This window comes from Anser anser, assembly GCF_964211835.1.
Source record: "Anser anser genome assembly, chromosome: 1".
NCBI lineage: Eukaryota > Metazoa > Chordata > Aves > Anseriformes > Anatidae > Anser > Anser anser.
The window spans coordinates 57,702,812-57,718,566 of record NC_139720.1 but is presented as its reverse complement, the minus strand read 5'-3'; the positions used below and the strand labels follow the sequence as shown (position 1 = coordinate 57,718,566).

Below are 15,755 nucleotides of genomic sequence, written 5' to 3'. Positions count from 1 at the left end.
TTACGTGGAGAGCTGCTAGTATCCTCTCTCCCTTCTGCTCCTCAGTTTCATGCTCAAGCAAGGATTCACTTGTAGAGATCAGCTGAGAGCTGGGTTGCACAGGCTGCTAGGAAGTGCACATGGCAGGACAGCGACCAGGTCTATGCAGATATTCACACCATGCCTTCCCTATGTACTGTTTAGTCCATTTCTATGTCTCGGCTTGACATAACCATGAGCTTCATCATGTCCTGTGCTCCTGATCCTAGTGATCTCAATGCTATCCCTACAGTACATAACCCATTGTTTTTATTGCATATTTCATTTGCTTTGATGGGAAGTGTTTTATAAGACACTTTTGTCTTTACCTACATGCCTGAAGCACGGAGCTCTGCTCATTAAGCAGTTAACCTGGAAATCCAGCAATGGAAGGGACTTGAATTTTGACAGATAAATGGCTCTCCTATTTATTTAAGTTTGAGAATAGATAAACAAATTGTTCTTGTGCTAATTACCAATTGTGTGTATGGACAGGCAGGCGCTACGCCCTAAAGATAGAATGGTGCTGCCGTCTCCATCTGTAGCAGCCTGCTATAAATAACAAAATTAGTAATGAACACTGACGTTTTGCTATTCATCTGCTTATGTAAAGAAATGTCACAAGAGGGGGAAACAGTGAGTGTATCATGTACTCAAGCAACCTGTGTCACTTGTGGGGACTTTCTTCAGGCAGAAGGCTGAAGGACCCTCCACGGAAGGGCACCCTCAGCTGCAATATATCACAGCTCTGGAATGGGCAGTGACCAGCAGCCCTGTGCCAGAGGAAGAAGTGAGAGACCATGATAGGTGGCCTTCCTGGAGCCCCACAGTTAAGATAAGCGTATGTCCAGGCACATGAGTTTGTGCTCTATTTCCCCTTCAACTCTCTAATTCATTTTAAGAGTCTGAAACTTAGTTTGCTGCTGGCATAAGAGAATCAAATGGGGGGCTGCACCTGAGGCTTACTGAAGATAGGACTATGGATGGACTGTGCCAGGCCTTTAATGCTGGGAGATGAAAGGTAACCCAGCAGTCAGGGAGGGCACCCACCTGCTCAGGCTCAGGGAGACCTGGCTTGCTTCCCAGCTTTGTCATCCGTGCCCCATGCACATTGTTTGAGCCAAAGCGCTTGCAAGGCCTGGCCTCTGCTCCCTGTTTGTGAGCGCAGGCGGCAGCTGTTCCCACCGCACAGGAAAGGCAAGCCACAAGCTGCGAGCCCCTGGCAAGGGGGCAAAGAAGTGCACGGGATAGATAATGCGGTATCGCAGGCTCAGAGTGGCCAGAGGCAGGAAGCGGTGTCTTTGCTGTCCCGGTTGTGTACCCTACCTGCGGGTTTTGCTGAGGGAGCCTGGCTCGAGCACGGGGCCCGGGACTGGGAAGCATCTGTTTTCCTGTGTACATGCGAAGAAAGTTTGGGATCCAATAAACAACCCAAGTTTACTGCTAGCCTGGGAGAAACCACAGGCAATGGCAAAACTCTGCTCAAACCTCTCCCTTTCTCTTGGCTTCTTGGAAACATGAGCTCAGCTTTCTTCGTAAGGCTTTGCCTCATCCCAAGTGGTGACTGGCCGATGCCAGGGAAGGCTGGAGCCACAAGCTGCTTGGGCTGGCCGCGGTGCCAGGGGCTTGGGGTGAAACACGGAGCCAGGCTCCGAATGTGCAGCGGGCAGCCTCGCTGGGGAAGCTGCAGCCCTGGGGAAATGCTGGCACAGGGCTTGCCAGCAATATGTTTCTTCCACTGAAACCCCACACTGGAATAATTCCTATGTATATGAACCTGCCTTATGGAGGAAGCAAAGAGAGAGCAGCACATGCACCCGCTGCAATTTATAATGGGTGTGTCTAGTGATGATGGAGTGCCGTTAGTCTGTGTGGAAGTTAAGTGAGAACAAAAGCTCTCAATAATCCACAGGACTAAAGTGAACGGAGTCCACAACCACCCGATATAGGAGTTAGGATGCTTCTGCTGAAGTGGTGCAAGTGGGGTGGACTCCACCACACTCAGTGGAGACATTGTGAGCTCCTACCATAGACGGGTTGGGACCCCAGCCCCATTTCTGTTGCTGAAGAGTTGGTCAAGCCAGCATACTTGGCAAGCAGAAGAATGGACAGGGAAGCTGAACGGAGGGAGAATGTGTTACACATGTGAGTATGGGGCAATGTACACACAGACCCAGTGAGAAGTTCTGGGGGTGGCCGCAACTGCCACAAGAGCAGATCCCCAAGATGAGTATATACACATGCTTAGTCATAGATTTCCTGGGAAAGAAGATGCTTATGATGAAAGGATAACAGAGTTTAATAAGGAAAGCATGTTTTTACTAAAATCATGCAAAGACATGTCTGTGTCTCTCTGTGTGTTTGTTTATGTTTAGGAAAGGCTCTTTATTTTGGAGAAATGGGGAAAAACACTTTGATGCTTTTAAAGTGTGCATAAATTGTTGACAGGGCTCGTATAGATGATGTCTGCGGGTTTTGGGATGGGACTGCAGCACTGCAGCTAACCCAGTGATCAGACACGGAGTGCTGGTTCATATGCACAACTCAACCCTTTGAATTAAAATCCTATAAATTGATTCCCAGATGTTGTCACACAAAAGCCTTGAGATGGCAAGGTTTACAGATGTGTCTAGAACTCGGTGTATGGAATCAAGCAGGATTCTGAATCCTAAATTAGGGGACTGAGCAAAGCCACCTTTGGTAGGACTGAGGGGGGAGTCACGAAGTATTTCCCATTTAGGACATCGATGGCCCAAAGTATGTCATTGTAGTCCCTGATTTTACAGGCTTTGCTCCGTGTGTAGTGTCACTACAAAGATAACTCTGCAGTTAATCAGTATTTTGGCAATGGTGTGTGAAAGTGAGTGCCGGTATGCATACATTAGCCTCTATTTGAAAACACATGGCTGTAAACTATGACACTTTCTCCTTTACCCTCTGCCCCTCCTTTCCAACAAATATGACAGTTTTCAGTACTTCTTGTAAATATCTTCTGTATTTGTTGCTGGTGGAGCAGTAGAACAGAGTTGGATATAAATTGATCTCCAGGGAGATATCTCAGATGAAACATCTTATATCACAGAAGTACAATGTTTTCCTCTCTTTTGCTTCATGGAGCAAATCTGTTTGACTCAACAGATGCTGGTCTTAGGTCTATGATTTTATATACTGTCCTGCAGTCCATAAACAATGCTGAATGCCTCTCTCAGTTTCCTTCTGCCATGCTCAGTTCTGTGCATTAGTTCACATTATCCACCTCACACAATGCATTTCCAGTTTCCAGGGTTACTCTTTCTTCTGCAGAGCCTTTCCGATCAACACTAAAATAACCCTGGAGCAGTGACATCACAGTTGATATTAGGAGGGTTCTGGGGAGATGGGAAAAGGTGACATTAAAACTTCAGTCTCTTGGCACCAGTACTGTATTACCATAGCGTCCAGTGTTTCCAATCGGGCCTGAAGCCCCATTGCACAAGGTACTGTAAGACTTTTACTTCATCTTCCCTCCAGAAGTAATACTGTGATTTTTTTTTTCAAGCTTTTACGCTCTAAAGCTGACCTTTCTGTTTATTTAGCTGTCTTTACTTGTAGGATGACAAAATCTGTTCTGGGTGGGTACCTAATGGGTTATGGGAATGTTGTTCATGCCCTTGAGTGCTGAATGTTGAAAGTAATGTGTGTGGCACTTCCCTGGTGTCAATTAAGTCGGGGGAGCAGTGAATATATATGTTTTCCTGTAAAAGCAAGCAAGCTGATGCAAATGTAGAGGAAAGTAATGATGTCATGAAATGATGTCATTATGTTTATTGAACTATCTTACTGAAGGTCTAAGCTAAAGATCAGCACTGATTGCATGCTGGCCTTGCCAGTCGTGGCAAAATTCAGGGCTGTTTAGTAAAATATGGAAGAGAAGAAGTATTGTTTCCAGTTATTCACTTGCTCGCTCATGTAATCACCAACTCCATGCAGAATGGCTGGCTCAGTGGATTGATACTGTGGCCCCATGGAGGTTTGTGGTCACCGATGTATGACAGACAAGTTGTTCTTTGCTGTTTACCAGATCAGGAATAGTGTGAGAAAAAAACAAGCAGCTATAGGGGAACATGTCGGACAATAAGAGCTGCCAACATGAACATCTGTGCTCTATTAAAGGCACGTGATATGGATTCCCTCAAATCACACGTGTCTGTTCATCATTGTATTATAATTGCAGCACAATGGAGAAAAATTCATTAGCTGGGGGAAGAGGGCCTGTGCTTCCAAGCCAGCTGAAGTAAACCCTGAGGAGAAATAGGTATCCTCAAAGGTCTCTGGAGGAGATAGGAGTTATCATGAGAAAAGTGCTGAGATACTTGTGACAGGAGTTCAATAACAGCTGAATCAGGACAGCATCGTATAAGGCAGGACCTGGAGCAGTACAGTGGTTGGTAGACGGGGTGGCAGCTGGTGTACAATAGTGCACCTTCTAGAAAAGTAGAGACAATACCTCGTTTTAGGATGGGATAAGTTTTACAGAGCCTTACTGAGCTGGGGTGATGAAATCAGTGCTGTGGGGCAAGGTGGATGCCTTAGACAGCAGTAGTTTGGGTAGCCTGTAAGGGATGCTTGCAAAATCAAATGGGAATAAACTAACACACAAAACAAAGCACCGTGAGGCCAGAGGCCAGGATTTTAGCAAGCAAGTGCAAGTTTTTGGAGGTGGCACAGAGAATAGCCAAGAATGAGGCTGCTGATAACAAGGTTGTGAGGAGAAAAAACATTGACTAATTTGAAGGAGACCTCACTGCTACAGGCGTGGATGTCCGAGAGCAATGGGAGGGCCAGGAACGAGTGCAAAGCAAAGGGTTAGATTTAAGATGCTTTGAATGGATGGACTTCTGCTCATTTCATTTAGCACTGGAGCTGAGACCTCCAGCTTCAAATAGAAAGGACATACTGAGTAACTAGGTGGAGATGCAGCAATAGTCAATTTGTGCTACGAAGTGAAGTCAGCGGTGCCTTAGTGTGAGAAGGTCCTTCAGGGTGGTACAGATCTATTCTTTGGTCTTATCATTGCTTTTAGAAAGCACAAAATGCACGAAAATGAAAGGCCAACAGCAACACAACTTAGTGCCCACATCCTGGAGTAACCAAACCACAAACCAATGTTTCAGAGCTCGTAACACTTGCTGTGGTTAGAACAGGACACGGAAATGGGTGGAAAGGGTTAAGCACAAAGCAGAACTTTTTGTCATTTATTCCACCTCTAATGTTACTGCGACTTCTGTTTTACTTGAGACAGGATCCTTTTGGGCTCCCAGTGGTCTCCCTCAGCACTTGGAGGATAAGAGTGTGAGCATTTTATATTATTCTCATTCCCTTGGAGCTTCAAGTGTGAGAATTATATGAACAAGTCCAGACAAACAGATGCTCAGCAAAACAACAATATAGCTTATGTGTGTGTGTGCTTTTATGCACACACACATCTAGCAGCGCTGGTCAATAAATTCCCATTACCACCTCTCAAAATGCAAGCAAGTTTTTTAAAGGTCATTATGAGTACATGGAAATGTTTAATTCCTTAATGTGTGGGGTTAGCTTAGCCACTCTTTTTCACCATTTTCATTAAGGAAGCCATCCATATTCCTCACTTGTTAGTAGAGTGAATACATTCTGATGTTAAAAAATTTGTATAAATATTTTTTGCTGGATGCAGTGGGAAGAAAAGAGGAAAATCAAGAGGAAACTCAGGAGTTCTCTCTCTCCCCCCCCCCCCCCCCCCCGCCCTCCCCCCCCCCCCAACCTGAATTGGGTATTTTTGCCATGTTTTTCTCAAATTAGAAAATTCCATTCCCCATACCAACACACTGCAAGGGGTGGGATGGCGAGTGCCAGCTGTGGACAGGGTGGGGAACTCTCTAGGAATTTTCTTTTGGAAAAAAAAGAAAACATTTTTCAAAAACCTTTGGAAAACCTGTAGTGCCTCAGCTGTGGTAGAAGATACAGTAAGGAAACAGAGGGAAGAAAATGCTTTATGAAGTTATGCTGGGGTCTTCAAAGCCATCCCTCTTCCAAGAACCCCTAACGTTTAGAAGACACTGGCCAACAGAGCTCTTCCTTCGCTCAGAAGGCTGTCCCTTTTTTGGGGCAGACTGAATTCTCACTGATACCAAAATGAGCAGCTTAGGGTTTCCACGGTGAGAACAAAACTTCTCTGAAGTTTTGGTGGAAAAAAACCCTTCAGGAGCAGGCAGTGCAGGAATAACAAGGCCTCACTGAGGCTGATCATTCACCTGTTAGCGTGGGCCTCCGACCTCACCACGTGCTGAGTTGCAGATGCTTTCCTGGCTCCAAAGGGCAAAGCAAAAGCGGTTCCCAGCTCTTACACAAAGTCACGCCGCATGCCCTGACGGCGACGCTCAGGAGAATCACACCCCTCCGAGGGCTGGGCTGTGGTTTCACAACCTGCGGCTCCTCAGGGAGTGATGCAGCTACGGCAGCGTGCAGGGAGCAGCGGGCCCTGGGCTTGTTAGTGCGTTCGGCATGAAACACTCTGCCTGACACGGAAAAGGCTCTGATGTTTCACTGCAGGTCTCATGCCGCTGTAAACGTGCCAATGACCCTGAGCAGCCTTGGTTGACATTGCCGTGTCAGATGCGGGCAGGAAGAGCAATGAGCCATGGATGTTGCCTGGTAAATGGGACGGGATGCCATGGTCTGCTGGAACATTTCAAATGCCCTCTGGGCTCCTGAAAGCTGCTGGGCAATGGATCATTGCCTCCTTCCTCCTTGCCATTCTTCAGCACTCAGAGCTATAGAAATAGCAGCACAAGGGAATCAGGTGGTCACAGTCTGACTTTCTTTGAAAAATCCCTGCTTTACTTCTGTGATTTTTTAAAAGCCCAAGGGACCAGCACAGTTAGTGATCTTAATTACTAGCCCGCTCAAGTAACCTTGATAACTACATGCCCTCCAGAGCATGAGGGGCTTTGGATATAAAAAAGAAAGAGGAACATGGAATGTGTTCCTTGTGCAGCCGGTATCTCAGGGTACATCTGTACTAGTAAATTAATGCCATAGCAAGGACAATGGTGCTGAGTTGCCTATACTGATAAATCCCCTAACATTTCCCAAGCACAACATGAAAACCAGCATGAGTCTGCAGCCTTTTTCTACAGGATATTTTGGAGGCCAAGACAGTTTAATAGCGCGGCTGTGGCCAGACCACACCAGCATTGCCAGAGAATGGCCCTGGCACCGCGTGGTTTGCTACTGTAAATGCAACCTCGGTCTCACAGGGCTGAGCGGGAGAGCAGTTTTTAATCTCACATTATGCCCTATCTGTGTATGCTGCCACATTAGTGTTTTACTTCAGTTGAACAAAGAAAGGCCTATCACATGCGCAATAGATTAAAGCTGCTGTACGTCACACCATTCCCTTGTGATAATTTTCACTAACTGTTTCATACTGAATCCACGGTGGCCACGTTTTTCACCTGGAGCCACAAATATTTACACCACGTATCTTTAGTCCACTGACCTAGAGAATCAAGTATTACCTCACATGAGAAATGTTTATGCTATGGGCCCAGTTTGTCATATTCTACAACCAAATCCTATTTTAGGCATTTTGAGCCCTTAGGCTTGTGCAGGAATCCAAATCCTTCACCAATGTGGCTTGGCAGGGACACACATCCCCTACCTTTTGTGGTCTCTCCAGCTCTCTGTGCCATAAATGTGTGGAGTAAGGGCCTCCAAAGGCTCCAAAAGCATGGACCCACCTCCTCCATGGGCTGCACATGGAGCTGTAGAGGCTCTTCTGAGCCCTGAAGTAGTTGTGACAACTTTTGTAGGCACCTACAGTGGAGGAGGCTGAGTGTGAGCCTTGTTCTTTCTACGCTCTTGTTCTTGTGCTTCACAGTTTCAAGTTTATTTCTCCAGATAAAAATCTTGTATGTTTATCCAGACTAATTTTTGCCTTATGTCAGGGACACTGAGGACATGAAAGGCAACCATTGTATCCTGTGATTGAATTAGCTCTGTGTCTCTTGGGAGTTCTTAGGAACTTTCAAATTATAAGTTTTTGGTAGGAGCCAAAAACTGTAGGAAGGGCTCTATTTCACCATCTCTCCAAAAGTTGCCTGGGGAAAAAAATAAGGTTCCAAGCTGCAAATTTTCTGTTTTCAAAGCAGAAAGTTTCACATTTCAATGATTCTGTGAATGAGCACTAATTAACTTTTTTAATCCAACAGGGAAATGAAATGCTTCCAAACTGTAAAAGGGAAGTATTTTTGATATGTGTTTTATTTCTGCGTGTTTCATTCATGAGGCTTTTTGACTTTGGGATAGGGAAATAATCTGAAACCTCGAAACCTCTGGAGAGCTGAGAAAACCTACCCAGGCTTTAGGGCGTAACCCAAAATGGCCCCATATGGGTATTTGTCTCCCTCTTGTGGCTCATTCCACAAGATAAGACACGATCCTCCTCCAGCTGTTTCCTGAAGGCATTAAAGCTTTAAATGGAGTGGGAGAAAGGCATTCTGTGGCTGTCCTGTGCAATTAACATAAATGTAAACCTTGGCTGCAACCTCGATTCTAAGAGGAAACCTAGTTTGTCAATGTGAATCAAAAATGATTGAGGAGACGAGCAGGCTCCACACCCAGGACACAGGCAGAGTTATTTTCAGCTGGGACTGGCTTCTGTTGACATCTTTCCAAACTGTAGTGAGAAAGGGGCTCCTCAAGTGTCTGCATTCAGAGGAAACAGAAGAAACCACTGTGCGGATCAGCCTTTTTCATCTCGCAGCCACCACCTCGGTCAGCAGCATTTTTCCCCTGCTGTGCACACACATTGATGTATGGCAGGCTGCAGCAGCCAGGAATGGCAGGCGAGCAGCAGGAAGCAGAGAAATTCCATTCCCAGTAACACATAGACCCTCTTCTTTGGCTTGGGCAAGCCTGGAGAGCCAAAGGATGCTGTGGTCTCCGTAAGCCCACTCCTGTTTTGTCTGGAGAGAAAGTGCTCGCCCTTTACTGGAAAAAGAGGTGGAGACCTGAGCTGATTTCATCTGTGAGGCAATATCTCCACTTCTCTGGGATAAATGAGGCAAATGTGAGTGAGCTGGTCCACGCCCAGTGAAGGAAGGTGTTTGTTTCTTTCCCAGGCTGTCACGGGATACAGGTAGGAGTTCAGAATATGGGCAGAAGCCAGCATGGAGGTACACGGGCACATGCCTGAGAGAAGGGTGTTGGGACAGCCAGGGGAGCTCAGGCCTGGCACTCTGGCTGGAGACAGGGCACAGGAGAGGAAAGAGAAGCTGAGGCACCTCTTGCCCCACTGCTGTCACTGAACGCCCTGCCATTGCATCGCTGCTCCAGCCTGGAGCTCACTCATGAGCAAAATCCAAGACCAGTCCAGAAAGACGTGTACTTCTTTCCTTATTATGATTCTACCTCTTTTCTTCCCATCAGATCATGAAGTTATTTCCCCAAAGTGGCTGCTGAAGTCTTTCACAGTGGTTCTTGCTTTGTTTCTCACAGAGGTAGCGTGAGCACCTCAGAGGTGCAGCAACTGAACTCCGCTGAACTCTGCTGAAAAAACAGTTGCTATTGAAATGTATAGACAAAACTTCAGGGGAGTGGGAGCTGCTCTTAAACAAAAAAACAAAAAAAAAACAAAAAAAAAACCCAAAAAACAAAAAAGCCTTGGCACTCACCAAAAAACCAAAACAAAAACCAAAAAAAAAATTGCTCTCTTAAAGAAGCTAGATCGTACCTCAAACTCATTAAACTACTCAAAACCTGTAAAAGAAAACCCAGTCTCATGTGACAGAAGCCAACTGGGCTTTTCCCTTTTTCTTGATTTTTTTCTTAAACTCAGAAATGAGAAAGTTTTGCAGACACTTGTCCTGGTGGACTTCTCGGTTGATTGGTTTTCACCCAGCAGCTGTGGGTGGGTCACTGAGGAAACCGTTCAAAACTTCCTGTGCAGAGGTGGCTCCGCTCGAGAAGCAGGTGTCCGGGCTGTGTGTGCACACTTTTGGACTTCGGTAGCAAGACTCTGATACTGGACCTTGAGGACAGGGTACTATGTCATATGCATTTGGTAGACAGCCCTAATTAGCTAAATTAGTTTGTCTGCATCATAAATGTAAAGCAGCACACATTGGATTTGTCTCTAATTGTGGCATTGCTGTGGTGATGGGTTGCAGACTTTTTTTTAACTTTCTCATTAGTACTTAGCTTTAGGCATTTGTGAGAAACCACAGCCTCCAAAGGCTCCCACTCCTGTCCTCTTAATTTTGACTCACAAGGTTTTAATGGATGAACAAGAAAGCAAAGAAAGCCTTTGGTTCTCATACCATTCAGAAAACCTCCGGCTGGCACTGGCATTGTTTGGGAACCCTTGTGGGGATGAAAGCAAATTCTGTACAGATGTGGCCTCTTCTGAGCCTGCTCTTTGAGGCCTGTTGATTCTCAGAACAAAAAGCACGTGAGGAGGGTGACTGGCAGGGGATTTCCATGGAGGGCTCTAAGCGAAGTTATTTTAAACCGATTCTGCACCACATGGGGCTAGCGATAGTCCTCGGTGGGAGGGGTTCCCAAAAGCACGAATGCTGCTGTGACCCTTTGTATGCAGTGAATTTTTCAGTAACCTCAGTGGGACTGGAGCTGGCACGGCTGCTCCACACAGTGGGACACTGCATGGAGATCCTCTTGGCTGATGGGCTCATGAAGCACGTTGTGATGCAGGCTTGCTGGTTTGGAGGTCGGAAACGTACTCTTGGATGAACGTGGCAAAAAGGACACATGTAGATGGCTTATGTAGGGACAGCTTGGGCATTTCTGTTCCCAGACCTTTCCAGGGAGGGAGACAAGGGTTAGCATACATGGATCTGGCTGCTTGTGTATTTTTGCACCTTGGTCTCCACCCATGAGAAGTTAATGGGGTGAAGCCATATGGTTGGGTATCTCTGTGCCTGCTGTGAAGACACGCTCATGGAGCAGTTACAAAAAAATCCTGCCCTTTCTTCCTAAACCTTCATGGAGGGAGTTTATGAGGCATGATATGTGAACCCTGCCCCATGAAAGGATTAACCAGCTCTCAGCGACTGGGAGTGGTAAAGGGGGTCCCTCCTGAAACAAATCCCACTCTGTGTAAGACTGCTGATTAAAGTGAGTCTTTGGACGGTAAAACTGTAACCGGGGCAGGAAATTTGATTACATCCATCAATCCGGCCGTCTGACTTCATGGGGCTAACGTTATCCTGAGCTCATCACTATGGCAGCGTGGCATCTCACACGTAAAGACTGAAACCCGGGCCTCACTGAAGGCGATGGGAGTTAGCTCATTCATTTCAACAAGGCTACGGTTTCTTTTGCAATGTTTGGTAAAGATTGTTTATCTCAAATTCCTCTCCCACCCTGTGGTATTTTCTCTGTTTTATTACTCGGTTATGCAACTTTTAAGCAACCCTGCGAGGATGGCCTTTTGTGTCAAAAGTTGAGGCTGACTGAGAGTAGGAGGGCAGCTGGGAGGCTGTGGTCACCCAGCTCATCATGCAAAGTCTGGGGGGATGTGGGTCACAGCTGCCTTGCGGCATCCTTGAAGGGACAAGCAAGCTCCTCGGGGAACTTGGAGTAGTGTTGTGGGAGCCCAAAAAGAGAGGAAGGGACGGACCACATCTTCCCTCTCTTCTCGTACGCAGTCTCGGCCGTGCGCGCTAAGATCACCTCATAGAGGCGAGCAGCAGGGTTTATGTGTGCGTAGAGAAGGGCCTCGTGAGACCGAGCAGGTATCTCAGCCAGCTTTCATGCTGCAGCATGTTCTGTGATCAAAGAGCCGGCCTCGGTGCTCTGGGTAAAAGCATCTGAGGGACGTGGAGCCTGCTTCTTCCCCAGTTCTCAGGAACGTGCCCAGCTCCCCACATTCCCTGCTCTCCCAAGCACGTGCTGCTTCTTCACGTGGTGCCAGTTGTGCAGCCAGTGCACACAGGGGCTGTTTAGGAAAGGCCGTGACTGCTGCCTTTATGGTGGCACGGGCCGACCTGCCACCACAGGCCTAGTTTGCCCCAAAGTTTCCACGTTGCCAAGGGAACGGGAGGAGACACAAATCATTCCTATATGTGATTTCATTCTTTTATGCTATAAGCTAATTGCTTCCTTGTACCACAATATGTTCCAGCTGTTGGTCTTTATCTGTTTCTGGGTTTCTTCCGTCACTCTGGTGCATGGTAATTTTGAAATGGTTCCCACATTTCCTCTTTTACTTCAAAAGGAACAAGAAAACAAAAACACTCACAGGCAAAATCTGCTTGCTCCTCACTACATTTCCCCATGTGAGAGGCTCCCACATCAAATTCCCTAGAATATCACCTATCAAAAGGATTATTTTGCATTTGTTGATGCAGAGCAGAGCTTCTTCCCTGGTGACGCTATACATATAAAAGCCCAGAACAGGGACAACTTACACGCTGCAGCATGTGACAAACCCAACCTTAACCTTTAATGCAGTCTGCTTGTCCAGGCTTATGAAGACTGGTTTAGAAGTGAGGGAGAATGAGGAATTCAGTTGCCTCAGAACCACCAGGCTGTTTTGAGAGCTGGCTAGGAGGTATGTAGGACTAGATGGACAACTGGAGACCAGATTTCCAGAGCTGCAAATGATCCATGTGACGGATGGATAAAACAGGGCCTGCTTCTTCAACCACAGCCTCAAGACATCTCCCAATACCCAAGAGCAAGATTACAATTAATGTTCTTTCAAGATATAAAGTAATATGTCGGTTTTAATTATTTTCAACTGCAAATAGGGAAGAGAAGAGGTATGAGGAGTTGCCCAGAGAGGTGGGTGAACTTGGTAGTGTGATTCAAAGTTGACCTTTTCAAGAGCTGCATTAATCACTGGGTAAGCTAATGTCTGACTTGCAACTTCAACAGAAGACAGGCTGCTGAGTTTACAGAGTGAGGGAGATTTTTTCAGGGAATCGTGAGGAAGAAATGAAAAAGGAAATAGCTGTATGAGTTAGGCATGAATTGCAAGCAAGCTGACTAAATGGGGTGAAGCAGAGGCTATTTACTTTAATTCACTGTGAATGTTACATGAGGCAGATGCCCATGGATACCCCGATCCTTGGTTTCTACTGCTCCTGTTTCCTGACTGCTCTTCTTTGCTTACAGCTTATTGATGGGAACCAGCAACGTGAAGAATTAAATACCCAGGTGCAAACTGAACAAGCTTTGAACTTCAGTGACCTCTGTTTCAGGCTCATTAGTTTGATCTGTCGTGGGATTGCCAGCTGGTGGCCAGAATTTTTCTGCTAAGGGATAGCCCACAAACCAGAGGTCTATTGCATGATCATGTTGTTTGTGAATAGGATGAGTTGCATCATGAAGCTTACAATGCTGTTGGGCAAATATACCCAGCAATGAGCAGGGCAGATTTAAACTGCATGAAATGTTTATAATGAGAGGGTTTTATACTGACTCCACATGACACTAAAAGCCATCCTAGCAATTCCTCGCTGTGGACATGATCAGACGAGCAAGTGGGGTAACGGTTCTCCAGCACTTTGGGTCATACTTGGGGCATGGGCTGTACCACAAGCTTGGCTATGGGAAGTACATCATTTAGTGGAAGGCTTTGGAGTATGGGGACCCAAACTGGCATGTGTGTTAGCAGCAGTGCAAAGCTGGGACTCCCCCTCTTTGGTGACAGGACAGTCCAGGCCCGGCTGGCCAGGCAAAGGATTGGCACCCTGAGGACACTCACTGAACCTCATGTTAGGTCTGAGTTATGCTTGGAAAGTGGTACAACATATTAAAAGTGAAGGAAGGAGCTTTAGGCTGGTAGAAATGTGCCTACATTGGGACTTTGTGCAGGTGGAAAAATGGTAAGGGTCGCCTAGCCTTTATACTGCTGCAGGGCAGAGGAAGGCAGCAGTAAGGGGGGAAAACCCCACATACCTTGCCCTTTTGGAATGAGGGGCTTATACTGACTGTAAATGATACTGAAAAGCACTCTGGTTGCTGTCAGGTAGAAATAGCTAAACTAACAGCATAATTCCGTTGTGCATTAGCTTCTGCTCACCCTCCTTACTGCAAATACAGTTGGATATCCCAGATTTGGGGAAATAAGTGCTTAGATCTGGGGTTCAGTAGAGCTGATTGGTTTGAGAAAATGCTTCAGCTAAAGCCAGCACTGACTGAAAACAGCGCACTGCCTCCAGTAACTGCTAATCCAGTGATGCCCTCCTAAGGCCAAGGCCTTGAATGTACTGGCATTGTACAAAACCATAAGGCAAAATCCCAGCAAAACATGACTGGTGAATAAACAGAGAAGCAGATGTGTGAGGGTGTAGTGGGAAGATGGTCAGCACAAACAAGTATACGTTAAGTCCTGACAGAAAATCACCACAGCTGCTATGGAGTTACCAGGCTAATCGGGGTCAGATCCTGCCCGCCCAGTGGAGCCTATGCTGAGACTGATTTCTTGAGGCACAGAGAGGTGAAAAACCACCATGGTGAAGCAGGTCCTTCAGCCATTCACATGACAGCGAGTTTTCCCAGGCGTGCTGGCCAATTGTGCTCAAGCCAGAGTTTCTGTCTTACCTAACCCACAGGCCTGGACCTGATCTGTAGTAAAACTCCCTGGGAGATTGCACAAACTCCTTCGCTTAGATGAAGGGACGCAACGAGGGAACTAAGCTCTCCTTGAAGAGCAGTACTTGACTTCCAGAATAAATCCCCAGGGTTTAGAAACCTGAGCCTGGCTTATTTCCTCTGGTGAAAACTCAGTTTTGAGTGTGATCCAACAGAGCTCTGCCTGGCTGCCCTTCTGGGCGGAGTGGAAAGCATATTTATTTGCAAAAATCTGTACATTGGGGAGTGACTTGCAGAGTTGTTTTTTCTTGGAGAGAAGTTGGCTTATTATCAATATATGCAATTATAAACGAAACTCACAGGATACTATGCCAAGCACTGTGCAAAACAAACCCTGCTTTAAGCATTTGCAGTCAAAACAGACAAGATGAAGGTGAATTATTGTCTTCATTTTGGGAACGAAGAACTGAAACACTGGGAGATTAAGTAACTTGCCATGAATCAAGCAGGCAATCTGTGGCAGAGCCAAGAATAAAATCCAGATCCCACTGCAGCAACCTAACCAGGAACATCCTTCCCATTGAATAGTTTAATTAACATAAATTAAGCAGCAAGTTGACTCAACATGTTTTTAATTTTACATGTGTACTTCAGAGAACACGATAATTGCATTTTATAATCTAAAAATAAACAAACACATATGTCTGTCAGAAAAACAACAGGCATGGAGGAAAAATAGTTCAGTGCTTTATTATATTTGGTGTGAAGTCCTTTGTTAGGAGACTAAAATTGTGATGTGAAGTGAAGGAAGAAGGCAAAGAACTCTCTCCTTCTGTGCTAATTTATTGGAATCAAAAATAATCCTTCTTTTAGGTCTGTACTGTCTGAGTGCCAGGGCTCTGTGTAAACAGAAGAGCCAAATGACAGGTTCTTTAAGCACAAATCCTGCCAAATCTGCCACATCCTCAGTTAGCTCAGTGATGTTCAGCGGGTAAGAGGCAGAGCTGAGGATTTGCCACCACCTAATATGTGCATTTGGAAGGATCCAAAGACGGAAGGAGCCTGGAAAGCACCTGAGCCCTCCCATGCGCTGAAAGGGAAGATGAGAGCAGAAGAGATACAATAGCAAATCCCACTCAAGGGGAAGATGTCTTTTA

At 46.1% G+C, this 15,755-nt stretch overlaps 1 protein-coding gene across 4 annotated transcripts in view; it reads right to left on the bottom strand.

The window, feature by feature from the left end:
• The window catches only part of SYN3 (synapsin III), a 235,377-nt gene that overhangs the window by 36,901 nt on the left and 182,721 nt on the right, over positions 1 to 15,755 (bottom strand). The gene's annotated exons all lie outside the window — the stretch shown is intronic.